The sequence below is a fragment of the Pteronotus mesoamericanus genome, unplaced genomic scaffold, assembly GCF_021234165.1.
Source record: "Pteronotus mesoamericanus isolate MK-2021 breed Mesoamerican mustached bat unplaced genomic scaffold, CSHL_Meso_final scaffold_36, whole genome shotgun sequence".
NCBI classification, from domain to species: domain Eukaryota; kingdom Metazoa; phylum Chordata; class Mammalia; order Chiroptera; family Mormoopidae; genus Pteronotus; species Pteronotus mesoamericanus.
This window is the reverse complement of record NW_026555313.1, coordinates 10,835,204-10,855,038: the sequence shown is the minus strand read 5'-3', so window position 1 is coordinate 10,855,038 and position 19,835 is coordinate 10,835,204.

The following is a 19,835-nucleotide window of genomic DNA, read 5'->3' as shown; positions in this document are numbered from 1 at the left end:
AAAGGGGATCTGCCACCCAGCAATGAGTGAATTTGAGTCAAATTCAAGAAAATTTACTGATCTAAAGGGGAAAATGTCACCTTCAGATACCTCAAGCTAAGAAACTCACCAAAGCTAGTTAAGTTATGACCCACCTGTTAAGGGCTAAGGCTCTCCTGAGACCACTGCAACTTATTGGATACATGCTGAAGAAATCTTTCTTTGAAGACAACTTACACCTTAGAGTCACAAAGCAGCTGAGGGAAATTAACACTATAAACAGCAAATATACTGAAAACACAGAAGCACTTGAAGCTCAGAAAATCAGCATAGTAGACAACTCTAAAAAACTGAAAAAAGAGTATTTTTAATATTTCCTAAATTAGAGTAGTAAATGAGAACCAAAAATAAGCGAGACAGAAGGCTACTAAAAACATAATCAGTGATAATGAAATAAAAATAAGTGGCTTGTTATTTTAAAAGAGCCAGGTAAAAATATTAAAAATAAATATTTAAATAGATGTTTAAACATTAGTAAAAGAATACATATTCAATAAAAAGGTAATAGCAAATTCATGAATTGATGAGTCAAATTGAGGCAACTTCCCACAAAGTAGTATATAGAGACTTTTGTTTAATGGAAGTAGGGGGAGAAATATGAAAAACAAATGAATAGGACAAAATGTTACAAATATAACTAATAAGATTTTAAGAGGGATGAATAGAGAGAATGATGGTAGAGAGGCAATATTTAAAGAAAAATGCTAAGAATTCCTACTATTCAAGAAGCCTAAGTCCTAAATATTGAAAAAGATGCTAACCAACATGAAGGATATATTTTTTAATCTTATATATAGACTTATTATGATAAAACCTCTGAAACAAAGGTAGAGATATAAATAAAGATAAAACAACTAGAGAGCAAAACCAGATTACCTACAAATAATATGAATCATATTAATATTAGCTTTTTCATTACCAATATTAGATTTCTAAAGATAGTGGATAAATATTTCTTTAAAATAGTAAGAAAAAATTTGACCAGAACCTTGAATTCTAAGTCCATTTAAATGATCATTCAAGATGGAATACTACACATCAGAAAGAAAGAACTCCTACCTTTCGCAAAAGCGAATGGAACTGGAGAGTGTTATGCTAAGTGAAATAAGCCAGGCAGTGAAAGACAAATACCATATGATCTCACCTATAAGTAGAACCTAATCAACAAAACAAACAAATGAGCAAAATAGAACCAGAGACTTGGAAATAAAGAACAAACTGACAGCGACCAGCGGGAAGGAGGGAGGAGGGAGGAGGTAGCAGGGAAAAGAAGGGGAAGGGGCAAACCAAAGAACATGAAGAGAGGAATCATGGGCATGGGCAATGGGCAGTGGAATTGACTGTGGAAGTGGAGAGGACAAGGTAGAGGTGAGCAATGGGGAAAAAAGTGGGACAACTGTAACTGAACAATTAAAAAAAAGAATGAGGAATTAAAAAATATATTAAAGATTCAGAAAATTTATCTTCCACAAACCTCAGGGAAAGAACAACAAGAGGATATTCAACAAAAAATATGAACTTAGAAGGAAATAATGTAATGAAAAATAAAAATGTGCAATAAACTCTGTATAATCTATGGCAAAAAAAAGAGATAGCAATAACAATAAAATAATAGTAAATAACAATTTTCCCAAGTGTAATAGCAAGTTGACATATAATTTTTAGAGTTCAATGACATGGAAACTATGGAGAACTAGCCTCAAGAGGAGGAAAAGCAAATCAAAGATTTTGTCTTGTTCAGGAGAAAGATCATAAACTTTGGACACTATTAGGAAACCGTATTAAAATAGCCACTAGTAAAAACCAAAATAAACACCTAATTGCCAAACTATTAGAAAGGGGAAAATGAAGCAAATAAATTTTTAAAAATTTAAGCAGTTTAACAAAAAATGGGAAGACGATATAAAGAAAAAAATCAGATCATAAAATAAGATGGCAAAGAGACAAATATATCACTAAACGCAACATATTTCAAAACTTTCAATGCATCCTTTTTTAAAAAAAGTATTCTTCGTATGTTTGAAAAGGGACACCCAAAACTGACAGCAAAAAAAAATTGAAATTAAATAGATAGAAAGTGTTAAACTAAGAAAATGTCAACTAAAATAACACAATTTTAATCATAATTGGAGTCTTTTAATTACATTTTTAAAACTGAAAAATCAAACAAATAAAACATAAGTATGATAGATATAATTAATAAGCATGATCAAATACATAGAATTCTGAACCTTATAGTGAATATACATTCTTTGAAGTAAGCAAAGAACATTTATAAGTAAACATTGACCATGTCTAAATTTCAGGGGACATCTCAACAAATCACAAAGGACTGGTATCATGCAAAGCGTATTCATTTATTACAGTACAATAAAATCAGAAATAAACTTCAAAAAGATTACTGCTCTCCAAACCCTATACATTACAAACCAGAAAATATAATCCTATATAATTCGTGAATTTATAAAGGAAATAGAAATAGAAAATTATAATAAAACAGAATGACAATAAAAAATTACTTTGTGTCAAATACTATGGAAGCAGATAAAGTGGTGACTACAGCCTTAAAGATATTTATTAGAAAGCAAGGAAGACTGAAAATAAACAACCTAGGTTTTCCATTTAATAAGAAAAAAATTAATGTGAATGCAAAAAATAAAAAATGGAGAGAAGAAATATAACAAGGATAAAAGCCAAAAAAGAAAAAGAATTTTCAAAAAAGCACAAGCAATGGAGGTGATCAACAACAACAACAACAACAACAAAGTTTCTTTTTTTAAAAGTCAAAAAGACAAATATCTCATAAGACACAATAGATCAAGGAATAAAAGATAACATAGATAGATAATACTAAGAATAGGAAAATTAAAAATGAATGTATATTAAATAAAACATTCATAATCCTAAAAATGCTATAAATAAAATTTTTTTGATTAATATGAAAAAATATACCAAAAGGCTGTCTCCTAGAAAACTTTAACTACTATTTATGAAATATAAACTCAATTTATGAAATGTAAAAATCTGATTAAACCAGTAACTATTATAAAATGTAAATGATATTCAGAGATCCTCGTACTGAAGAAAATATACCAGGCCTACATCATTTACAGACAGTTCTGCCAAATACAATGAACAAATAATCCATATTTTATTCAAAGTTCCAGAGTTTAACAAAAATAAGAAAGTTCTCCAAGTCCTTTTATAATGGCTGGGAAAACATTGACCCCAAAAGTCAGCAGCGATAATAGAAGAATACCAATGATCAGTCTCACTTAAAAACATAGAACTAAAACTGATACTTTTTAATAAATTAAATTCAGCATGTAGCAAAATAAAAATACATTGTGGACAAGAGGACTTAGCCCAACAATTTAAACTGATTTGATATTCTTTGAAAATCTATCAGTTTCACTGTGATTATATTAATGAATTAAATGAGAAAAAAATCAATATCTTAAAAATTTTAGGACAAAATTCAATTTACTTCAAACATCAATGATACCCTTTTAAAATAAAATAAATAAGTAAATAAAACTCATGGAATACTAGGAACAGAAAGGACTTCCTTAAATAGGTATCTATCAGAATCTTGCAGCCAATATTAGAATCACTCCCATTAAAGTCAGAAAGAAAATAAAGATAGCCATTATCACTGCTACAATTCAAAAATGATTTGTAAATCCTAGCTAATGTGCTAAGACAATGAAAAGACATAAGTGTAAGGATTATAAAGAACAAAATGAAAATTGTTGTGGTTCTCATTTTTGTCTGGCCAGCACCCCTCTCTCCTATGTGTCAGTTCACAAACTAGCCCCTGTACCCAGAGAGCAAGGAAAGACTGAAAGGCAGGACACTCCAGATTGGCTGGTGTCAGGCTAGATGCACGGGAACTTTAGGAGGTTTGCCTTTATGGCCGCAAGACAAGTAGATCTCTGAATGAACACACCAGAATCTTAGAAGTTCCTATAGAGGCCTTAACTGAGTTCAGTCCCATATACCATCCAGATGGTCTCAACAATACCTTGCTCCTCAAGTCTATGTCCTTGGAACTCTTCCTAGCCTAGGAACAGTAGGTACAGTATATATTCCAAGGACAGGGGAGAAGGTAAGGAGTCTCCGACTGCCCAGGTTCAGCTTGAGGGTCATCAGGGAATCACTCCTTCTCAATGATCTCACCCAACACGATGGTAACAGAGCCCACTCCCAGCATCCACAAGACTGGGTTCACAACTTACATTGGGAGAGTCCCAGGATGCAATAGCCTTAGCCATAGTCATTCCTGCAGGATTGGGCACAGGCAGCAAGCCAGACAAGTTGAGTTCTTCACCAGAAATGTTGTAATGTTGGCTCTTTCCTTTTCTCACTGAACTAGAAGGTAAAATAATTTGGTTGCTAACAACCCCATCTCTTTGCATGTAAAGTCAAACCATTTACAAGAGAAGAGAATAATACCAAGCACAAATGAGCAAAAATGAAAGAACAAGAGAAGCATTTTAAAAATGGTGATTTTTCTAGTTCTAGTCCTCCTGAACTAGGATTCAAGACAATCCTGAAAAATATTTTTCTTCTTATTCTACAGATTCTTCATTCCTTCTCCATGCCAGTCTTTATTCTTGCAAGTTAGGCAATGGGCAGAACCAACTGTACAAATCCTAACATAGGCCCATTTTCATTTTTTCTAGTTCCTAGGTCTCTCTTTCAATTTTGCAAAACCCTCTAGTATCTTTCTACTAATAAAGTCCTGATTAACATTCTTTGTGAGTTCTACAAAGTCAAAAGATATGAAATTATATATTTAGAGACTTTCCATGAGAGTTAAATTACTGTGGGAATAGGGAAGCAAAAGGACAGACAACACATATTATTTACTATAAGTGATATGCTAAGTAATTAATATAATCTTCAAAACAATACTTCAAGTTAAGCATTGCTATCTCCGTTTTACCCATGAGTCAACTGAAATTCAAAAAGACTAAGTAAATTTCCTAACGTCATGTCACTAATTAGTTTTGAAATAAATTTCAAAGCCTTGCAGATGACAGTGGGGAGGTAAGGGGGTGAAGGGACTGAGCAAAAAAGAAAAAGGACTCATGGACAAGGGCAACAGGCAGGTGATTGCTGCGGGGAGGGGGTTATAAGAGGACTAAATGGTAATGAAAAAAATACAATAAAGATTAAATCAAAAGATAAAAAAAGCAAGTTTGATTTCAAAGCCAATAATCCAATTTACTATGGGTCTTATAATGAGCCAGCTAAAAATGTTAACAAAAATAGAGCAATTAATTAACAATTAAGGTCAATTACCATCACCATTATTAGGAAAAGAATACAAATTACTCCTTTAGATTTTAATTGTCTTTTTCTGCTTAAAGAATTAAAAATTTCTTCCAGTAAGTGGAAAATAGAGAGAAGACTGAATTTCTTCAACATTTAACCCATATTCTGCCCAGCTTGCTGGGGCACTCCTTATCTGCTTAATGAAGTTTTCCATTTTTATGTATGAACCAAATAAATTCTCATTCTTCTTGCATCTTTTCAATGTTTTCTCTGGGTCTTCGTCTTCCTCAAATCCATGAAATGCAAATATTGTCTAAAGTTCTATCATAGATTCTATTTTCTTCTTGTTATATATTTTATCATTTAGCAATTCATACAGTCTCATGTCTTCAAATACCATATTCTGACAAATGTTTACCAAATTTTCATCACTTTCCATGGATGTACTCAAAACTCAAGCCCCACATACACAATTGAGACATGTATGACTAACCATTTCAGTAATACTCCAAATGCAACATAACCAAATCTGAAAAAAAAATTTTCCCACCAAACAAGCTTGTGCCTCTCTGTATTTGAGGTCTTTTGCCTTTCCACACATTCTGGCTCACAACTTCAGGGTGTGGACAGTTAAATTTCGTTAATCTCTTTCCCTACCTATTTCTCTTATATCCATTATCTATACTCCATTCCTAGTTCAGACTTTCACTTAGATAATTTGTTTCAATTGTCCAAGTTTTCTACATTTATCCAGTATACGGTATCTTCATTTCAAGTCTATCCTTCAACCCCTGTAATCTATTTATTCAACAAATATTTTTTGAACACAAACTCTTTATCAAGCACTATTATAGGTTCTGGTGGTACATAAATGAACAGGAAGCAGGAATTCAATAACTAAACCAAAAATACAACCATATAAATGCACACTATATATAATACACCATGAGAAGTTAGAGGAGATAAACACTTTGGGGGGATTCAGAGGAGGCTTCCCAGTGGAAGTGACATCTAAGCTAAGTCTTGAAAGATTTAATGAACCCTCAGATTTCCAATGGGTTTTGTTCATACTTACATACAGAATATACAGAGAGTGTTATAGCACTTTCTATTTTGGATGTAATATGTAACCCATGTAATGGGCTGGGGATTTTTACTTTATTTTTCAATTATAATTTACATTTAATATTATTTTGTCTAGTTTCAAATGTACGACACAGTGACCAGGTAATCATATAGTTCACAAAGCACTCCAATACCCCAATATTTCCAGTACTCACCTGACACCATACATAGTTATTATAAATTATTGGCTATATTTCCTATGCTATACTTTTACATTGCCACGAGTATTTTGAAACTACCAATTGTACTTCTTAGTCCCATCATGTTTTTCACACAGTTTCTCAACCCCTCTCCCCTCTAGCAACCACTATTTTGTTTTCTGTGTCTATAAGTCTGTTTTAATTTTGTTTGTTTGCTTATTTTGTTCTTTAATTTCCACATATGAATGAAATTATATGGTATTAGTCTTTCTCTGACTGACTCATTTCACTTAGCATAATACAGGATGGGCTGTTTTCTTTCTTTTGTTCACCCACAGGTTATTTCTCCAGATATTTTTAAGGGCATAGTGTGGGAACTAATTTCATAATTCTTTCAACTAGGTTTATATCTGTAACTAGATGATATTCTCTTCCCAGTAGGATATTCCTAATACTGCTTCCTCTATCATCCTCTGAATCAAATAACTGCAGGATGATAATAATAATGGCTTAAAAAACTCTTTATAGAATGGCTACAAGTAGTGGAGGAATTAATCAAGAGTAATGTCATGAATTTAGCTGCTTATATCTCTACTGCAATACAAGTTGGGACTTCTCTACCTACTGGGGGAGGTTACCCCAAGTAAACTTACCATTTGCCCTCTGATTTACCTGTCTCTCTTCATCCAGTCTCCCTATTTAATTAAGCATCCCAGCAGAAATAATCAAGTCTTCAACAATTCTTTGTTCTGTGTTACAAATTTTTCATTCTTTGTTGTAGAATGTTAATGATTTACTCTTCTGCCCAGTTCCTGCTGCTCTGCAAAAAGGCTGGCTCTAGTCTATGACATCTAGCATGAGGACTGAAGGAAAGAAAGGTGAAGGGTGAGCTCTGATCCTACAGATGGAGGGAGGGTATGAAATGGTGAGGACTTCCATTCTGGAATATTGCTACTTTTCCCCCATAGAGTTTCCAAAATCAACTAGATGTTCTAACTGAGGATTTATTTCTCTTTCATGGTGCTCTGCAAAAAAAACTGATTGTACATAAGAAATAACAGTCCTTTTATTGACATAACTTTGTATTTCTTATGAACCAATACTTCAGTTTTACTGTGCTAATTTTTCCCTCCCCATTCTGAGTTATATCGTAAAGTTTGTATCTTAACTTGACGACATTGAAATATACCAGTTCAATCTCCTTTCCCTCACCTCCTAGGAAGTATGTAGGAAGCACAGTCTGCATTGCCTTAAACTGTGAACATTTATGCACCAGGAACTCTGATTTTCCTTTATTTGACAAGGATTTAGCAGAGTCTGGCACATAGAGGTTGCTGGGACAACATGATGAAGGAATAAAATGCAACAGCTTGCCAAAGCCTCTTCCATAAAAACTGCTGCCCCGATGCCTTTCCTCATTCTGTATCTCAAGCCCATTGTAAGAAAATCGATGGAACAAAATATAAATTTGTATCTCTCCCTTGTCAACCTGAGTTGAAATCATCAGGAGCAAATAGAACTGAAGCAAAAATTGTACCTTATTAAAAGTCCCAGGAAATCTAATTTAAAGTGCTATTTATGAGCACATTTTGCCAATGATGTTATTGCTGTTTTAGAGGCTAACTTTTGCCTCAAAGCAATATTCTGTGCTTGAAAAAAAATAAAATACCTAGAGATCTGGCCTGAATTTTGAGGCTACCATGAAAAATCTCTAATGCTTTTTTATGCAAAGAGGGTAGTAAAAACCTGAATATAGGGTACAAACTATTATCTTACAGTAACATGGTGTATCATTTTGAAGATGTAAATGAAAGGTTTTCCTATGAAAGGTTGGTTGTGGTGAAATTTGAATCACTGAGTCTTCTTATAAATAGAAGAGGCGAGGCAATAGAAGTAGAGTGCAGTAGACCTCAGGGCACTCTTCTGGGAGGCGTATCACCAGCTGTTTTGAAGCACAGGAGTAGAAAGTGAGAGAGTGAGTATCAGGCACTGAGAAGTTCAACCTCTTCAGGGGAATTTGTTGAGTTTATACAGGGATTTACCAGTTAAACTTCAGCCTGACATGGGCGGTTAAAGAATCCTTGAATTTCAAAGTTGAGAAGACCCTCAATTTCAAAAGTAACTCACATACCATATCCATCCCCTGCTTTTCATCCTTCTACTCTGACTTACAAACCTCCAGTAAGAGTAATGAATATTTGGTCCTGTCTAAAATGTTCATGGAAACGTTTGGTCCATGCCAAAGGTCCTCGATATTTGGCCCTATCAAAAACACTCATGCTTAAAAAAAATCACTGAGTTCAAATAATCTGTAACATTTACTTATATTTTTGGTTTACAGAATTAATACATTAAAAAATACTGGATCACAGACCTTTTGCATGGATCAAATGTCTCAATGGACATTTTGGACAGGATCAAATATTAAGGCCCTTTTCTCAAGGACCAAATGTGTCAGTGGGCATTTAGGACAGGATCAAACATCAAGGACGTTTTGGCCTCCAGTAAAAGGAATCCACATTTCTTACAGGAAAAAAGAACATTCCAGGGTTGAGTAGATATATGAGAATTACAGGGGCAAAATTACTTTTGAACGTCTAAACTTGATTACTTTTGGATAAGCCTTGGGGCTTCACAGTGTTGTGTGGGTGTTTCTAAATAGCTCTCATGTCATTGTGTTGCTATTGTTCTATTTCTTTGACTTTACTACCAAACTTTGAAACCCTTGAGGGAATTTAGAATCTTATTCATTTTTGTAATTTCAAGTACAGCAGAGTATTGACATATGGTTGCCACTCAACATGCATTTTGTAACATATATTTAATTTAGAATTGACATACACCTACTTATTTTTGTTCTAAATTTAAGAGCTGAAATAAGTTTAACCCTTCTTCCACATGACTCTCCATTTAGGCATGGTTTCCAGGTCTTACACAAAATTGAAACACCATGAAGACTATTCTCAAGATATGCATGGTGTGAGAGGACCAAAATATGATTTGTCATCCCTTCCCAAAACACAAAGAATTATTTAGAATCCTCCAAAAACTGGCAGAGAATAGAAAAGAGCCAGAGCATAACCTCAAAACATTCTTTATCTTATTGTAGAGAGACAGGAACTAAAATGTTTATAAGGTTATAATGTGTTATCTTTCCTTTCTTCTTGCTGAAGTAAAACTGGGGCTGTGTTTAAGTCAGTGAAACAAATAAACCAAACCTATGAAGACTCATTCAGCAACCCAGCTGGGCCTAGCCAGGCTGTTCAACCAGTTATACATACCACCAATTCAGCAAAGCGACATTTTGCCATAACTAACTTGGCTAGAACAACTGATCAGGTTGATTGTTGTGTAGAAGCAGCAGTCAGTTGTTGTGACACTCTTTGAGCCCTGATCATTATTCTCCTAGCCAAAAAAAAAATAGAGAAGAAAGCCTTTGCCTCTATGAGTTTTCTTCAAAGTCAGTCAGCATCTTAGCTACCACACATGTTGGCCTCTTCGGAAATCCCTCTGAGACAGGCAGCATTGACTGCTTATTTACTAGCATTCGTAAGGATTACAGATTCCCTCATCCCCACACACAGGAGGTCAAGGAAAACATGCCCACCCCCAGAGGCACATCTATTTTTCTCAGAGAAATTCTGCCACTACAAAACTAGTGGCAAGTCCCACAGGTATGTGGAGATTCTGTAATTTTATCTGTAAACCGCAAGCTTTTCATTACTCTTTTATAAATGTAGATTAAAAAAATTCTAATGTACTCTCAGTTCTGAACTGGTTTTAATATATTTGAGGAAATAACTATTACATGCTAGGTGAATTAAATTCAATGGTTATATTCATTTTATCTACAAACAGCTGTTTAATCCACTTAACCTGCTTATAGGATCCTTTGTCCACATGTTCATTTCGCATAAGAGGTGAAATTTTGCACTGATTTACAATCCTTTGATCTCGAGTTTCTTGATAAACAAGAAGATACAATGCCAATCACTTCTAGATACTCAGTACATTTTCATGAAACAAATTACATGTGTTTTTTATTTCTTTTCTGAAGAAGTTCCAAAACAAGCTAATAATGTAACCACTCAATCCCAACTTCTTGGTAATATCTCCTCATTCAGGATAAGTCTGTAATTCATTTTCTTTCAGTTTTATAGGCTTTTGCTTTACGCAATTCATTCTTTAAATGGTAGGCAAACTGGCAGAGCTTCATCTTGCATTGTATTCATCCTTTCTCAGAATATTTCCTGGAGAACTATTCTGGTTGTATACTATGTGATGTGCTGAAAATGCCAAGATAAATAAGACATAATCACTGACTTATAAAAGCTCTAAGTTCAGGGGGAGACAAATACATGAAAGCATAAAACTTCAATACAATATGATAAATTTGTATTTGCAAATAGAGTAGGGAGGTTCCCTCTACCCTGTCTTTGGGAAAGCTAGAGAGGCTACATAGAGGAACCATAGTTGTATTGTCCATTTTTTCTTTGTTGGAAATCAACCTAAAGAAAAATTAAATATGCAAGTATATATCTAATATAAACTGTTAGATGCTATTGATTAGAAATTCTACAGGTATATCAAACTCCACAAGTCCTCAGGTGTACAAAACTGAACTCCTCAATTTTACTTTCTTTTTATATTTTATATTGCTCTTATTTTATCTCAGAATTCATCTTTCATCTGTGCCATTGAAATATATTGAAACCAATCTATCCCCATTGCTAATCTATCTTAGGCACTGAAATCAAAGTTTATTTCTGAAACACAAAGCCAATCACATGCTTTCCTTATTTAAAAAAAAAACAACAAAACTTCCAATTAATTGGCTCTCATTTATACAATAAAGAAACACAACGTTTATGTGCCTAAAACATGTCAAACACATCTATCAGTATTCTGTGTTCAATAAATATTTTTTGAATAAATAAATAAACTTCCTCACTGTATCCTTTAAATGGTCTCATATGGCAAACAGCATAATTTCCCTCACATCCTAATACCCAGAACCTGTGTATGAGTTATTAGATGGCAAGGAGAATTAAGGTTGCAGATTGACTCAAGGCTGCTAATCAGCTGTCCTTCAAATTGGAGCAATTATCCTGAATTATCTGGGTGGGTCCAATGGGTCTTTATAAGTACAAGAGAAGGACAAGAGAGTCAGTGTCAAAGTGAAGCAGCTTGAAAACACTCAACCAGCCATTGCTGGCTTTGAAGATGGAAGGAGGCAAAGGACGTTGGATAGCCTTTAAAAACTGCAAAGGGAAGGAAATGGATTCTTGCCCATGACCTCCAGTGAAACGCAATTCTGCCAATATCTTGAATTTAGCCCACTGAGACCCATTTTGGACTTTTAACCATAAGATAATCAATTTGTGTTGTTTACACTACTAAATTTGTGGTGATTCTTTTTTTCACAGCAGCAATAGAAAATGAATACACCCCATCACAGAGCATGAAACATTTTATTGTCCCGAAGTATTTACACATCTGACTTCCATCTTAGACCAGGAGGCAGTCTTATTCATTGGTTTATACTTAAAATTGAGTTAGACATATATGGTAGAACCTTAATAAATATTTGTTTAATGAAGTATAAGGAGTTGTTGGGTTTTTTCTTTATCTAATATTCAAAATTTTTTAGGCATTTGATGTTAACTAAATTTCCACAAATACCAAACATTAATTTCTTATAAACATTCAAATTGTCATTGTTTTCACTTCGCCCAGTTTACCATTATATTTTCCATGTTTTCCCACTTATTTTTCAAGCTGTGTATTTTATTTTTCTTTACACACTTGTAGACTTCCAGGTTTCCCTTATTCCACAAAGTCTTAATTCCCAAGTTGGAATTTTGTTCATCTTCATTTTCTTAATTTAAAGCCTGTTAACTCTACCCGTTCCACCTTTGTCTTACATAATCCTAGTCAACTAATTCTGACTCTTTAGTTTTCAATCATTCAGAGGTTGTGTTGCAGAGTTTCCTCTTGTCAGTGGAATTTTCTTGGAAAGGGTTTTCTCTCCTGTCCCAGCTTTTGATCGGGACCTTTATTAAGAGCATGTATGTAAGACATATTGCATGACACACTCACTTTATCCTGTCTCAATTCCCTGCAGTCCTTTAAACAATATTTTCATTGTCCACATCCAAAAGTCCATCCTTTTCTAAATAGGGATTTCCCTTGCTAATCCTCTTCTATTTTTCTTATTGTTAGCCTTTGGGCTTACTCCTTACTATGCTACCTTCTCTGCATTTTTAAAATATTTTCCTTTTTGGCTTTCAGAAACTTTTTCTTTTCTGAAAGTATTCCTTTCCCACAGTATTTCTGTTGGCATTATCAGAATTTGAAGTTGATCCCTCCTATTTTTTAAAATCTGCTGATTATATTAAATGTGAAAACACAAATGACAGCTAGACAGAGGATAATACCTAGCTCCTTTCTTTGGAACTGAAAAGTGAGCTTCCTCCATGTTTTTTATTGAATTCCTATAAGTAGTATGAAAAATGCCACCACCAGTGAAATGATGTATCTGTTGGTGTAAGCCATGCATCACTACTGTATAGGTAAGTTGGCAAAAGGATCTGATTAATAGGCCTTGTCTGTTTTCCTATGATAAATATATGTCTACTCAGACCCATTTAATATTTTTTCCCATTTATCAATTGTTTTGTACCTCTTGAAGTAAATACCAATCACTCTTACTGGATCATATCCTCAGCACCATTCATTTTTTCCTTTTGTTTCCACTTTATATGACTTTGTAATTTGTTTTAGTGTTTCCTGTTCCAAAAATAATCTTCATATATTTCAAATGTTGGCATTTCTTTTGTTATTGACAGAATGACATCATCTGGAAGTTATAAGAGGGTTCATACTAAATATTAGCATTCCTTTTGTTTTTTTTTATTAATTTATTTACTTTTTAAATACATTTGTCTCTGCCTCCCCCCTAAATATTAGCATTCCTTTTGATGTTTATTCTTTGTATCTCTTCAATTTAAAATTAAGTTTTCTTAGGGAAAGAGTGTCTCCTAGACCACATATTCAATGGTTGGCTGTGAGCAATACTTCCTCACTCCCATTGTCTCTTTCTTTCTCCCATTTCCACGTGAAAAATATATATTACCTTGGCTTATATGTATTAACATATACTGGCAGTTCTAGTACATCCTATATTTGCCTATTTGACTGTATGATTTAATGAGATTAATTTTTTTCTGTTTTTTACTCTTGCAGTATAATTTCCCCCATTAAAGTGTCCAAGTTTTCTGATATGAGATCTGAACTGCTTGCATCTCTGAGGAATGGTTGCACAGAAAGGTGAGGTAAAAGAATTGGGGAGCGTTCCTAACAGATTTTATATTGCAGGATATGGAAGTCAGATCCTCCAGAATGCAGACACCAAGATGGATTTAAAGGCACTTGTTTAACTTGTACAGGCTAAAGGAGCGAGGGGCAAGAGTAAATTGGTAGAGCCTCAGAAAGCGATGCAGCTCTAACATGTGAGGAGGGAAATGGAATGAAAGAAGACTGGGTAAGAAGGGCCTCAGACTACAGTGCAGCTCTAAGAAAGTCTTATCTTGGTCATGAGGAGCCCAGAACAAATTTGTTCATTAGAGGAGTTCAGCATGGGCAGAAATGAACCCGTTCCAGTGCCCTGGCCATGCTCATTCGCTGAGAGCAGACTGAGGACAGTGAGACCCTAGTGTGAACAAGGGACTGGATTCTGATGGTAGCAGTTGGAGGATATTAGCTGAATACACTCCTTTCAGCAGGTTCTCTTTTGAAGGGAGATCTGAGTTGCATAGTCCCGTGGCTACCACACAGGGCCCAAAGCAAATGCTATTGTCCATGCAGTGGACAGTCGCCCACCAATGCTTTGAAGGTGGAGAAAAGCCAAAATTGACCTATGAGCGAACTTGACATAGGGAGCAAAATTTACTGGGGCCTGTCCTCTTACTACTAGGTTCCAGGAAATAGAGAAAATATAGAACCCATCTTGCATGTACATCCTACATCCCAAGTGAAGGGTGACTGTAAGTGCAGTAACTGGCCCCTATGCTGAATGACAACTGGTAAGAAAGCCCAGATGTGAGTCTGCAGTCAACAGAGTGTTCTTGTGAGCAGGAGATCTAAGTAGGGTGTTTCACCAGAACTTCAAAGCCAGAGGTTGAAAGCAACATCGGGCAGCAAGAGTAAAAACCAAATGATAGGAGCCTTCAGTGGACATCATTTTTGTGACACCACGTAAGTCTGAGTTTCTTTAAGACTTCAGGTAAAGGAAAACAAAAGAAGTTACTGAAATTGAACTTAACTACAACCCAGTGTGGGAGGAGTGCTCAGAGCAGGTTGGGCTGCTTGCAGAGGGAAAAAACAATGTGACCTTCATTGCTCCCTAAGGTTTTGGGATGCAACCAGTCCTTGGGTGTGTGGATAAATGCTGGGTGGACATGTGCCGTGTTATGTGGTCTCATGGCAGATTGGAGCCTCTGCCTGCTGTTGTGCAATGTCTCTGCTTTGGGGTGCCATCCTTCTGCTCTATTGACTGCGACTGCTGCATTGCTCCATAGCTGTCTCCTCAGATGACTGACAGCCTCTACTGAACCACTCGTTTTCTATGTCACTGTGCTGTCCATATAGCTGCCCACCTCCTATAAACCTCCAATGCCACATAGCCTTTTTTTCTGGCAGAAGGGCCCTTCCTACTTCAGGTCACCACTTTTCCAAAAGTGTTTACTTCAGTAGAGCTTTGAGGTCTTTTGTTACACTATTTTGTTTTGTTTTGTTTTGTTTTGTTTTGTTTTGTTTTGTTTTGTTTTCTAATAGGATGGTCTACTCATTCTGATTGCATAAACAATCTAAGACTGGAGGGCTGCAAAATTGAGTGTGGGTTTAGTCAGGTACAGCCTTGAACTCGACCAGTGTCAGTTATGAAGTTACTGCCTCTCTGCTCCAAAACCTGCCTTTTTTGCTCTATTTAGTGATTCTGGAGCTCAAAATGCAAAGTACATTTCTCTTTTGCCGGTTATTAGGTCACTATTAGGCTCTGTCAGTGGGGCTTGTTAGAAGGATGGTGGCTGCCTGGAGGAGGAAAAAAAGGGCTTTTTTTCTTCTTGGTTTTATTTCTCTGTGGCAGTGAGTGGATCATCATGAGCTGGTCCCAAGCCAATTCAAGACAGTGGTGGTGGCTCTCACATTTCTGCACTGAGAGGCATCCAACAAATTTCCTTTTCCATAGAGTGGCTGGCCACATGTTTCTGCAACAGCCATATCCTCTGCTGAGAAGCCTGAATCTCAGCTTTGCAGGGCCCACCACTCTCTTTCCAAGTCTTTTTTTACTCACTTTGTTCTCAGTTTATGGGTGGTAGCTGCTACATTTATTATGACTTGCATTTCTTTCCTACCTTTTAAAAGTGAACCATATTTTACCTAATTAATATTTTTTTTGTAGTACACTTTCCCTGTGAGAGTTACTGTGAGCCTGACTGTAGCCTAACTAATGGACTTCCTAGTTCCTTCATCATTCTGAGCACAGCTTCCTACTCTGACATATTTTGTTCACACTCTGTCCTGCTGTTTGCCTCTTCAATCCAACTCCCTTGTAAGACCCACAGGACATAAAGCAAGTCAGTATGTTTCTGAATTCCAACTGTGGACAGAGTTTAATTATATTTCACCAAGGGATTAGGTGTCACACAAATTGGTATAGCTGTGCAATATTTTATGTTATTAAACATTCCTTTATAGGTAAGGAGCCTCTGAAAAGTAAATAATATAAAAATAACCAATATGAGTTAGTGAAAAAGAGACTATTATGTGAAGTTCTATAAACATTGGAAAGATAGTAAAAGAATGTTATTAACAACTTGATGCCAATAAATTTGAAAGTTAGATGAAATAGATAAACCAGAAAAATATATCTCATGAAAAACAATTCATGAAAAAAATACTTGGCTTGTTGCATAACTGTTAAAGAAAGTGAGTCAGTTGTACAGTCGGCCCTCCCTAACCCCTAGTTTCACACCTGCAGGTTCAACCAGCCTTGGATCAAAAATAGTATGCATTTTTTTAAATATTGTATTTGTTTATTTATTTATATTTAGAGAGAAGGGAAGGGAGGAAGAAAGAGAGGGAGAAAAACATCGATGCGTGAGAGAAACATCAATTGGCTGCCTCTCAAAAGTGCCCCAGCTGAGAACCCAGCCCACAACCCAGGCATGTGCCCTGACCAGGAATGGAACTGGCAACCTTTGCGTTGTGGGTCAACATCCAACCAATTGAGCCACACTGTTCAGGGCAACAGTATGTATTTTCAGTCCACAGTTGGGAATCCACAGATGTGAAAAGGCAACTGTATGTACTCCCTCTATGCCATTTTATATAAGGGACTTACGCATCCATCCACAGATTTTGATATCCAGAGTGTCCTGGAACCAACCCCCTGCAGATACCGAGGGACCACTGTAACTCTTTGGGGGGAGTCAAAAGTTATATGTGTATTTTCTACTGTGGGGAGGATTGATGCTCCTAATCTCCATATTGATCAAGGGTCAACTGTATAACTTCTTTTCACAAGGAAGTTCCAGATTTAAGTAGTTTCAATGCTAATACTAAACGCACACTCAAGAATCAAATATTTTAATCTTAACAGAATAATTCCAGGGGATAAAAAAGATAGGATCACTCCCAATTAATTTCTGAGGCTAGCACTTTGAGGCTGAATCTTTTGAGAAGATACCTGCAAGTCAATATGGAAACAGTAGTCAACAGAGAAGAAAGACCCCAGAGCAGAGGGATGAAAGAACAGCGAAGTCCCATGTGTAGTTTCAGAGCTCAAGTATGACAAAATAGAGCAAAGAAGTGGGGCCTGGAAACCAAAGGGCAAAAACCTAACAATATATAGGCTCATAGCACCTAAGAGCAAAATGTTAAATCAAGACCAATAATATGTAAAACTGATAGTACTTCATGACCAATAATTATCCCAGAAAGGTATGATTGTCTGTAAATATTAAAAATAAATTGTTGAAATTCTTCTTGTTGACAGATTAAAGAAGAAACGTATTTTGAAAGATACCAAAAAATTTGATAAAAATCAAGATTAAGTAATAATTTGAAAACTTCTTTTAACAAGTGAAGGAGAGAGGGAACTAACTTCAACTGATAAAGGGCATCTACAAAAGAAAAACTGCAGGAAACACAATGGTAAATTAATGAATATTTTCCCTTTGGGAACAGGAACTAGCCAAGAAGGCCCATTATTGCTTCTGTTAATTCTACTGGTACTCCTAGCCTAGTAAGCATACCAGAAGTTGTTTTTCAAAATGTGCGTAATTCTTTGCTGCAAGTGGCATGGCTTTGTTCCAGGTTTCCAATTTTATTTAGTCACTATTGCTGCCTAACGTCCAACCTGCAAGAAACAGCCACTAACACCGAATCCCCAGAGCGGTACTATTTCTCAAGGAAAACAATGAACCAGTTTGTAGCCACTTAGTGGCCCATTCCATGTTTGAGAGAGCCAGTCATTTATTTCAGTTATAGGTTTGTCTTTCCTGCCCCCTGGGCCCCCGGCAGTATCACAGTCCTAAGGCTTATGGGATGGCATGGCATCCCAAATGAAATCATGTATCACATCAAATCCAAGGACTCACTTCACAGCAAAGGAGATACAAGAGTGAGTCCATAATCATAGGATTCACTGGTTGTATCATATACTCTACCACCCAGAAACTCTCCATCATTGAGACCTTCTAGGAAAAACATAGATGTAGTGCCATCTTCCATATGCAGTACATGCATTCAATCAAAGACGAGTATATCACAGTGTCTTCAATAGAAGGAATACATGGGTCCAGAAATGAAGACATACAAGCAAGAGTTGCCTCATTTCTCATTATGCTCAATGGTCTACTGGAAAATGTATGCTTTTAAGACTGGCTATGCCCTAAAAGAATAAAAGTCCAAATACAGTGGCAAAATTAAATCATAGTACTAAAAACAGCTCCATAATTAAATTAAATGTAAAAAAGACAAAGAAAATAACATTTTTGTCCTTTTTACTGATTTTTTAGCTTCTCCATTATACTGTATTAAGTAAACTGAAGAATATTTTATTCCTTCAACCAAAAGGGAGCCAACTAATTTATATTTGTACTAGTTACTAGTAATTTACCAAAGATAAAGAAATAGAAATAAATTATTTTTGAGGTACATTTTTCCTAACTTTTCATTTCCAAGCTAGCACCGTACAAGGCCAGCCCAACATACTGCGGTGCTCACTTACCCGGGAACCACACTCCTGAGTCTCTTGTAGTTATTCTGGTCTCTATCATATTTGTTTAGGAGTTGATTGGAGAAATGGCACTATTAAGCCATCCATGTCTAACTTAGAGAAACAGAAAGCTGAGGATATATACAGGGTGGGGCAAAGTAGGTTTACAATTGTTCATATGGAAAATAATACAATAATTAATTAATAATACAAGAATAAAATCTGTGTTTCCTGTTCTTGCAAATGTAAACCTACTTTTGCCCCACGCTGTATATGTATATATGCACATTTATGTACATTAAATATATGTGTGCATCCACGTCATATATACACCTGTTCATTCCTGTCCCGCCCCCTCTGTGCGTGATCACCCCACGGATGCTTGCAGGGCTCCTGTACACACTGCCCGCTGTCTCCATTGTGTAGCTGTACTGGTTTTTTTTTATTTCCCTGTCTTAAGACATGCACTGAAATATCCCTGTTTTGTGATAACCACGGCCCCTTTTGTGGCTGTCGAGCCTGAGGCTATGTAACACACTGGCTTTGCAGCCAGACAAACCTAGGTAACTAACTGGCTGCACCAATGTGCTTAGCCTCGATTGGATTTTTGCCCACCTATGAACTGGGGCTGATATCGTCTACCTTTTTGAGTTGGTAGGGGTTTTGACTTACATGCTTAGTGTGTTCGTGGAGATTAAATGAGATATTTATAGAAGTGTGACTTTTCCTCAAAGAACAAATGGCTCCCCAGGGCAAGTTCATAGGTTTTCCTCTAATGGCTCCATTAATGCTTACCTCCAGATTAATGAATGTGAAACTGGTTACAGCAACAGATGCCTGCTGTGATTATTTAGTTCAATCCCATGAGACAAAAAGGATAGGATGTTCATCGGAGTGTTGTTTTCTCCCCCAGCCAAGCACATTATTGATTGAATGTACTTAGGTTTAATGACTCATATTTCTAAGCAGCC